The following is a 9,516-nucleotide window of genomic DNA, read 5'->3' as shown; positions in this document are numbered from 1 at the left end:
ACAAAAATGCAAATGTTCACAGAAAGAGGAAAAGACTGAACAAAGGGGTGTTATGGCACCACTGAGCACATCATGGTTCCAGGCAACATCACAAATAATGGGTGCACTTTTGGGGGAAGTCTCCAGCTCTAAAAAGATACATCTTTAGTTTAGACGGACAAAAAAAGACTCGAGGCGGGGGGCCAGACTGTAGCATGACTTACACTCTTCTCTGATTAGAGACTTCTACGTGTACACATGTATGCACTGGAGCTGGGGACAGATGGGAGATCAGGATAAAAAAAGCCTCCACATTGCAAATAGGAATAAACGCAGTAAAAGGCTCCAAGACGTAGACGTAATGATGTGAGATTCTGGGGGGGGGGGGGGGGCAGGGGACAGGGAAGTTAGGCTTCCAGGAAAGAGCGAACACAATTATTTGTTTTGATGTGATAGAATCCCAGTAGGAGAGAGAGCGAGATACAAACATAGTTTATTAAGTGAGAAAGGGCCTGCAAGGAACTGCACAGATACATGAGAGCAGGTGAAATAAGAAGCGATAAAGAGGCGTGTGTACACTAGACAAATGAACGATTGGTGCTCCCACCAATGCCCACACGATGCAGGCTCAGATGCAACACCGTCACCTGATCCTCACTGGAGTGGTTTTCTTTGTGATGTGTGGTTTACAGGTTTGAATTACATTGCTGCAGGCTCCACCTTTCATCATAAGGTAACATAAAGCCTTATTCAGGTGGCAACCAGTGCTATATAAAACAAGCATTGGCAATGCCAACAGTTTGGGCTTTTGTGTATGGGAAAGGCACTTGCCAGGCACAGCAGGAGTGATATTAATTACCCATTGTTGGTGGCATGCGCAAATTGGTGTGAGTACCGGGGCATCTAATAGCAGTGCCTGGCAAAAGCTTACAGAGTATGCACAAGCCAAAAATGTTGGCTTTGCCAATGCTTGTATTGAACAGGACTTCAGTGAAGGACATGCAGAGTGCTAATAAATCGAGTGGCTGAAGGCAGAACTGGTAAGACATTTTTATTACACCAGTAGCGTTTTTACAACTCCAATTAAGTCATTAACTCTCGGAAGACTGCTTTGAACAAACACTGGCCGGCACTTTGAATGCAAAGCCTGATGTTGAGGCTTGATTAAACTGAGCTCATGAAGTTCCCATGAGGTGGTGTTGTGGGCGGGCAGAGGCAGGAATGGGTGGGAATGGCCCTGGGGTTAGCATGGCCATGGGCCGGCATTGGGTGTGCACATAACAAAACAACTCCTACAGGGTTGGGGTCCCTCCTCATGTGTCATTCTTCCCTATGTGTACTCCAATGCAACCGTGTTGGCTTCTAGCTGTTGCAAGCGAGACCTAATAGTCCAATCTAAAAGAAAGGCACTGTTCTTATGCTGGCGCAAGGAAGCAGTTGCATTAAAGTCCATCCACGAGTGTTACCGTGCTCATCGAACACGATGCATCATGTGGGTGCATAACGACCTGTCTAGCCTCTATTTGCACAGAAAAAACACAGTCTTCCTTGGGATGACTGAGTAGAGTGTAGGCTGCCTCACCTTAAAAACAGTCACAATCCAAAGTGATTCTGCACATGAGGGTTACGGTTACCTTCTAAAGGGAGCACCGTAGAAAACACTGTGACGAGACTTGTAGAGCACGGCAATACAAGCTCCATCAGCACTAAGAAGGTCCGGGCCAGAAACAGCTGTCCAATGGGCTATGTGGCAATCAGGCCTTTCCTAAGGGATGCCGATTGTGGCAAATAAGTGCTCTGGTGCACAGGGAAATAAAGCAATATGCTCAAGATCACACAATGCTGGTCAAGTGGGTAGTAGCCACCTCTCCTTCCTGCTGAAAAGATTGATTGGTCACATTGGAATTTCAAAACAGTGCAAATAATATCTTTATGAACGTTCTGCATCTCTTGCAAGGCATGCCAAACTGTAAGCAGGTTTCAAGGGTCTCTCTTAAATAGTCTTTCTTTCTTTCTTTCTTTCTTTCTTTCTTTCTTTCTTTCTTTCTTTCTTTCTTTCTTTCTTTCTTTCTTACTGTCAGTTGTTCTTCTTCTCCCTCTCTCTGTGCTGTAGAGTGAAATATTCACTCGGCTGCCCCCTCCGCCCTTTTCCTCACCCTGATGGCATCTCTGGATTTGTGGATTTGTGGATGAAGGGGCTGAGCGGATAGACAGGGCTGTTGCGGTCCAGCAGAGCACTGATCTGTTTTAGTGGTCTTCTGCGGTGTAGAACATGAAGTAAGGACCCTCATTGACTTCTGAAAAGGAGAGGCCGAGAGGGGGATCTGGTGCTGTATATGTGGGGAGACCAGACTTTCAAAATCCAAAACCAGGCTAGGCCAACAACATAAAACGAGGGCTTTGTGACGGCTGCCAAGGTAGGACTGGATTGTACTAGTGTGGTGGTGGCATGGCTGGGCATAGGCTGTTCTCGAGTTTGTAATGTCTTAACTTTTAACAGTGATCAATAACTTGCAATGATCATCAATGTTATTTCAATTTGAAAAACTATTTGTCTAACTCGAAGTCATGTCATTGTTGTTGCATTGAATTCAATGTACAAAGTCACAGTGCTTGATTATTCCACTGTTATTCGCAAGGATGGTCGGACACTCAGTGCAGTAATCGCAAGTCAAAGTTCTTATCCAGGTTCCATGTGCGGGAGGACTGGTTTCCAAATGCCCCTTTCACATGCCCACTGCACCCCCCCACCTTCCCCCAAGCCCATTACTTCCTCCCCATTTACTAGCCAGAGCTGACAGCAGCACAACCAACAAAAAAACACAGATATTTTGAAGGTGTAGGGTGCTGTGTTTTTATGTTTAAAGGTACAGTATGAGCAGCAGTGACATAGTCATTCCCCACGTCAGGCACTGACCTGGTATTTTAAGACATACGTTATTATTGCAGGTGTCGTGTATGCATGTTGTCATCAGACTTAGGGTGCATTGGTACGTCTGGGGAAGTAAAAGGCGATGCAGATAGGAAAAGGGGGGTGCAGAGGGCTGGAGTTCTAACCGTTCTTATAAGGAAGTAGAAGACAAGTCTACAGGGTGCCCAGCTGTGTTTGTTATCTTGAATGTGTGTTGATTGTTTAATATGTGTGCATTATGTAACACCTTTGAGAGATCAGAAGCAATACCAACCAATGAAGCATTGCCTTGGTGCTCATAGATGAAATTGTTCATGGGTTTTAAACTGAGTGCAATCCTTTCCAAGAAGGAAGACCATTTTGAGGGCCAACCCATTGTGCATTCTCAGCTAAAGAAGCTGTCTCTTTTTTTTTTACAAGTATGCACTGTTCGTTTCTAGTGGTTGCTTCCAGTGCAAATTGTAGTCATACTAAGTGTGCTAAAGTTGACTTACTGAGCTAAGTACATTAGCAACACTGATGAGAAACAATAATTCCTTTCTATTGTATGCTTTCAAAATACTCCCATGAGAAGGGGGAAACAGTGAAATAGCACCGGTAAAGGTTCCTGGATGTTTTCCATTTAATTAAAGAAGATTTAAAAAAACATATGACTGAACACAGATCCTTACATTTGACAAATATGTCTGCAAGAAAAGAGCGGTGGGCTTGAATCACTCAGTATATCATGCAAACTGGATGTGGTGCTCATTTCTTTCTTCACAACAATTACCCAAAAATTAAAGTGTCTGTAGCAATGATACATTTAACTCTTTAAGACAGCTTTGGCAGTTGGCTGCCAGGATTCAATGGTTGTGATAGATTTCACTCCTTCTCAGCCTGACTTTTAGAAGAGGGGCTGAGAGGGAAACTGTGTGAATGAAGCTCTGTGCATGCGCAGTCTTCAAAACACACACACTTTCCTTTACCATACTTATATGCCTCACCAAATGCGCTACATAAGTATTGTAGCTATCTCTAGATAGTTATATAAATGTATGATAGAGTATGCAGTAAATGAATCACAAATAGCATTATTTAGCAATTAAAAATACATGCAATCTTATGAAATAATACATCGCAGGTCTCTGTTTAAAGACAACTGCCTTTATTTGCTTTTGAAACCAAAGTTGTAAAGTAAATGTTATCTAGTCAGTAAAGCTCAACCAAGCACTTGCACATTTCTGGCTGCCTTTATTATTTATTTATTATTATTTATCTGTTTCTCTTCTGCTTCGCACTTTCCACTTCTCCCCCAGTTCCATGCCCTTTTCCCCTCCCCCTCTCCCATGCACTTGCACGTTCTCAATGTCAGTGGGCCTAGTAAGATCGCGGTTTTGTTTTCCCCTGTTCCCCTCCCTTGCCTTGTCGCGCTCTGGAACTCTCGTGTACGAGCGCGATAGAAATAAAATATCAATATCAATATCAAAAGTCAGAAACTCAAGCAGGCATCCTGAAGGGGAATTCTAGACCCTTGTTGTTGGTGATTCAGGATGGGGAATAACACTGGAATTGTTTCTTCCACTCCTCTCCCCTTTAAGAAAGGGAGGAATTGCTTGCAGACACGTCAGCACCTGTAATACATGGCTATAGGAACTTCACTGCATGTTTTGCGGTCCCCTCCCACGAAACACGTGAACTAACCAGCGTCTCCAGACTAAATAGTCAGTGCCCATCAGCAAGGATCCTTATATCTATCGTCCCTCCCCCTTCTCCCGTGGCTGGAGGTGCTCTACAGTGCATGACTCTTTGTGCGCCTTGTACCCCGTTGGGTCCTTTCTATTCGCTGCTCCTCCGGGCCCCATTCACTGCACTCTGCCTGCATCTGTGGCCTCGTCGCAGGACAGGCATTTCCCGCCTGTGACCTCCAGGGGGCAGCAGATGCGCGGCGGAGGGAACTTCTCGGGAGCTGTCTTTGTTCAGCGCAGGTCCCCGCGGCGGCCGCTTCCCCCGGCCACACGCAGGACCGCTTCTCCCGCTACCTGAGAGCTCCTGGGACCCGAGGGAGGAGGCGGCGGCGGCGGCAGCTGCACCACAGTCCTGCACCCACACCCTCTGAGCACACAAGCCTTTCTCCTGCATCCGGCTCTGCAGCGGACAAGCCTCCCTGCGGTTTCCCCATCGTCCTCCTCCCGTGCAGGTAGGTTTCCTGCATCCGGAAGCCTTGACGCCACCAGTGCACCTGCCGCCAGCCAGAAATAGAACATAAGGAACACGCAGGTCCTGTTATCCCGTACCAGTGCCTTGTAAGTTGGACTATGGCACGGGCACAACTTTCTTGTGCTGGAGAGTTTTTAAAATTCCAGGTGTTACTTATGTCTAACCGTTTTCATTTTGTTTCCATTCTGGAATTTGAGCGAGTAGCGGATAGTGTGCACGTTTTCCGTTGTAGTGCGTGTACTGTGATGTTCTTCGTGGCTCCTTGGCGTCTTTGTGTAATGTAATAACTCCCTTACACTAGTTCTGGAGATATATATATATATATTTTTTACAAGGCTGGCAAAACGCCGGCCTTGATGAAAGAGCCATCCGTCCTCATTTGTGTCAGGCGCTGCTCTTCCGCCCTGGAAGACTCTATGCAATAACTTGGAAAACGCGGCAGCGCGTAATTCTTCAAATAATAACGGCTTCCGTCTGCAGCGGGGACCTGCGAGCACTCGAAAGCTAATTTACTCTTCTCCCTCTGTGCTCTTTTCCCTGCTCCGGAAAAAGGCAAGGCAACCCGCGACACAGAAACTAATAATGCAGAAGTAGGGAAAGCTCATCCCCCTCTCCACAACCCCCCGCGCTCCCCTCGCGCGCATTATTTGTGGCGTTTGTTGACAGTGTCAAATAGGTTTAAAAAACGGAGGCGAGGAGTAACAAGAGAAACCATGTTTTGCAGTAAACGTGGGCAGGCATTAGGAGCGCAGTTTACAAAACAGTGGCCGAAAAAGAGCACGAACTAATTAAATTACAGGGCTCGGCGGCTGATTGGATTAAGGGAGCGCCCAACAGTTCCATCATTTTCACAGTGAGAGCTCAAGGGAGAGAGCAGCGGGTGGGGGTAGCGGCTCCGGGCACGAATTGGCTAATGCACGTTTTCCACGAGTGCTTTGATCTTTAGGCGGATCTTCTATGAAGGAAGCACTGCTGGGTTTAAAACATCGATTTCTGACACATTGAATTAGAGGACAGTTTTCAAAAGTTTGTGTCTGTCACTGTAGGTATCCTGTATAGCGCCCGTTGTTCCTGCGGTGACGCAGTGTGGACTGCGTACATACGTAGGCCTCTAAGATTGAAACACCATTGGGGGTGTGGTGCTAGGAAGCGGGTTTCTGGGTGTAATTGTTCTTTTAGGATTTCTGTAGAATGATTGGCTTGGCTGTAGAGGGGCTGCTCCTGGATAACTCCTGGATAACAGATGGTCACTTCTCACTGGTCCCATTAGTGGAAAAAGGCCCTGCCGGTAATGATCTACGGTGTTGAAACCATGTTTTTGTCTTTGTTAATTGGACCAGATTAGAGGGTTGCTTCTGGATGAGGGGCTTGAGGTTGCCTAAGGTGTGCCAACTGCGGTTATGAGGTAGGAGTTAGGTTTAGTCTCCATTCACTCGCATACATTATGGAAAAATGTATGTACGTTGAGTAGGATACTTCGTGCAGAGGATAGCTCAATTTGGTGGAGACCTAGGCAGATTTTAGCGAGTTTATCGTCAGCGTCTGTAAATAAGTGGGCGTTAGTATGTGAAGTTATTGTGAAATCTTATAACGCTTCGATGGAAATGATGAATTTACGCCCTAATAAGGCACGGTCTAAGTTCTGGGAAACAGATTGGATCCATACTATGGAAGCTGTTAAGAGCTGTCGCCTGCGTGAAGGTGTCCTGCTTGACATGAGACCGGTTGGGCTTCCACCTGATGACTTGTGTAAGTTTCCCAGTGCAGCATAGAGGACTTGGCTGTTAAGACTGTGTTAAAATGTGTATCCTACTGGGGAAATGATTGGGGGAAATGATAGAACCCCCAGGGTACTGAGGATCTGTCCGTTTTATAAGACTCCAGGGCATATCGAAGCGTTAAAGCATACTCTTACTGGTTGCCATGCTCTAAACACACAAAAGAACATTTATTTAAAATCTTTGATGGAAGAGTCTTATGCTTTGTCAAATGAAGTGGCATGGCCGCGTATCATCACGTGCTCTAGTGGTAATAATAAGTGGATATTTGCAGCCCCGCAATGTTTTCTTAACAATTCTATGCCTTGTAATTATTTACGAATGTACTCGTTTTTTAAGATTGTTGTATTTTGATATGTGATAACTTTTGTATTTGTGGATTTGATATTGAGATTGATGAAGTTGCGTATGTATTAAAGGGTACATGTTTAACCAAAAAACAATAAAGAAAGAAGAAAAAAAGAATGATTGCGCAACTATTGCGCAGCACATTGTTTTGGTTGAGCAGATAAGAAATGTCCAGAGTATCAAAGATTTGCACTGGTGCTAAAACGTCGAAACGCGTTGCCATGGCACAAGGGCATCTCAAGCAACTGATGATCTACAGGATGTTTGTCAAGTGGCATTAAAACCTACATTCTTTGATAAAACTATGGAATACATGATTCTTTCAGTAAAGTGAACACAGCAGATTGCCATTCTCGACTACTGAATAATCAATACCACTCATTCAAGGAGTGCATACATTACAAGATTATGCGCATGTGATATGCAGCAATTGAACACCATTTTGTTTGTGGGCTGTTGGGCAGCCCTCGTGCACCCAACATAGTAGCAGATCAACTACTTTCTACATACCCTAGTGCAGTAAAACATGGTATAACCCCGTATTCAAGTACATTTCTTTGTATGCTACGCAGCACACATCATAAAACAGCGTGCCCCTATTTTGCCCAGCTGAAAACATTTTAGATAATACTGATTGAGGGTAAACCTTTTTTCTGCATTCTCCATAAACAAAGCAGCACACTTGGTGCTAAATTCATTTGCTCTGTTTTTTTGCACAAGTGCACATCTTTGATAATTTGAATGAACGCAACGATGATCCGCAAGCCATCGCATGATATGCGTTCATGCCTTCTCCTCAGTTCAGCTGACAGATTGGCTTAGTTCGTAATGCCCACACTGCAGGGATGTGGGTGTAACCTGCCTCACATTAGAATTCATCTGCGTTGCGTCTGCCTTTTATCGTTTTGAGTTTGATAAACGAAGTGCTCAATGGGTCATAGAACTTCTGTAACACACTTTTGAAAGCTCTTAAACAGTGTGGATCGAGTGTTGCACCCTATGGAGGAAATAGAAGTGCGGAAGACAGTATTGAGGTCTGGGAATGAAGCGGTAATGTGAGGGGTCATGTGGGAGGTAAGGTGGGGGATGTGGTTGATAGGATAGGTCCAGTGGTTCCATGTCCACTGGGGACACAGTGCAACGGCCATGTACTTTTCTTTATACAAAGGAAAGTACATGACCGTACTTTCCTTTGGAAAGGAAAAGGAGAGGAAAAGGAAAGGAGCTAAGCCCACTGCCTGCTGGCAGTGGGCTTAGCTCAGATGCGGGGTGGCCAGGGTCTGCAGTTTAGGGGGCTACGCTGATGATACCCGGTTCTTTTAAGTCTCACACAGGCATTGAAACAATAGCCCTGGGGTTGTTTCACATCTGGTTATGCGTTCCGCGATAACAACGATGTTGCTGCTTGTTTGTATTTTGAATTTTTTTGTACTTAAGTGTTTAGGTTTGTAAAGCAACACTTAACTAGGAAGCAACAGGGAGCTGTAGAAGTATGGGGTATGGAGTATCTTGGGGTTAACAGGGGTTGATGGAAGGAGAAGGGAGATGCTTATGTGTCACTCTGTACTGACACATTTCACAGCTGACATCATACCCAGTCCTGCAATGCTCTTCAATAATCGATTTGTGCCTTATAGCTCAATGTAAAGATTTTACCAAAAGAAAAGAATATTGCATGAATTAGATAGCTTGGCAAAATTTTCGAATTGAAAATGTTGAATGTGAAAATCTAGAATATGTAAACATTATAAACCTAAATTATTTGACAAATAGCACACATGCAGCTAAATAACTATTTATGGACCCTTCACCTGATCACCGTAAGCTTTATCTTCCCCTTCTCCCTGAACGGTAAAGTTCATGTTTTTCTATAAAGCGCCTATACACAAGGGAAGTGTTTCAAAGTGCTCAAGGAGGTGGGGGGAAACAATCGTTCCGAGCCCTTGAAATTCTGAGATGATAATAGTCTGAACAGGCAGAAGAAATGCATATAATACAATTAACAGTTGAGACACAGCAAATAGGCCTGACGACGATTGTGCAGTTTTACCAAATGCAATTAAAGGGTGAAGACAAGGGAGAACAGACAGACGATCTTCAGGCACGGTGCATTCGGATCGTGCAAGTAAACAGACGTTTCACGGAGGTGGATGTCCAAGTGCACCCAGTCAGTGAAAGAGGGGTAACTGCAGAGAGAGACACTCGCACGGGTCATTTCTCAAGTGCAGTGAGGGTGAGGTGAGTGCAGGGCCCTGAGTCGAGTGTGGGAGAGGACTGCTGGGGGTGCCAGGGATCTGTGAG

General features: G+C 45.1%; 1 protein-coding gene across 4 annotated transcripts in view; it reads left to right on the top strand.

The window, feature by feature from the left end:
• Nucleotides 1-4,718: 4,718 nt before the first annotated feature.
• STK32A (serine/threonine kinase 32A) overlaps nt 4,719-9,516 on the top strand; it is an 885,758-nt gene continuing 880,960 nt past the window's right edge. For 2 of the 4 annotated variants that reach the window (XM_069652435.1, XM_069652432.1), the window contains exon 1: nt 4,720-5,069. The gene's annotated coding sequence lies outside the window, so the exon portion shown is untranslated. Of the gene's footprint in view, nt 5,176-9,516 lie in introns of all 4 variants that reach the window. The other 2 variants (XM_069652434.1, XM_069652433.1) reach the window with 2 other exon arrangements.

This window comes from Ambystoma mexicanum, chromosome 3p, assembly GCF_040938575.1.
Source record: "Ambystoma mexicanum isolate Mex_15411 chromosome 3p, UKY_AmexF1_1, whole genome shotgun sequence".
Taxonomy (NCBI): Eukaryota; Metazoa; Chordata; class Amphibia; order Caudata; family Ambystomatidae; genus Ambystoma; species Ambystoma mexicanum.
Note: the sequence above shows the minus strand (reverse complement) of the source record. Positions and strands in the feature narration are given on the sequence as shown.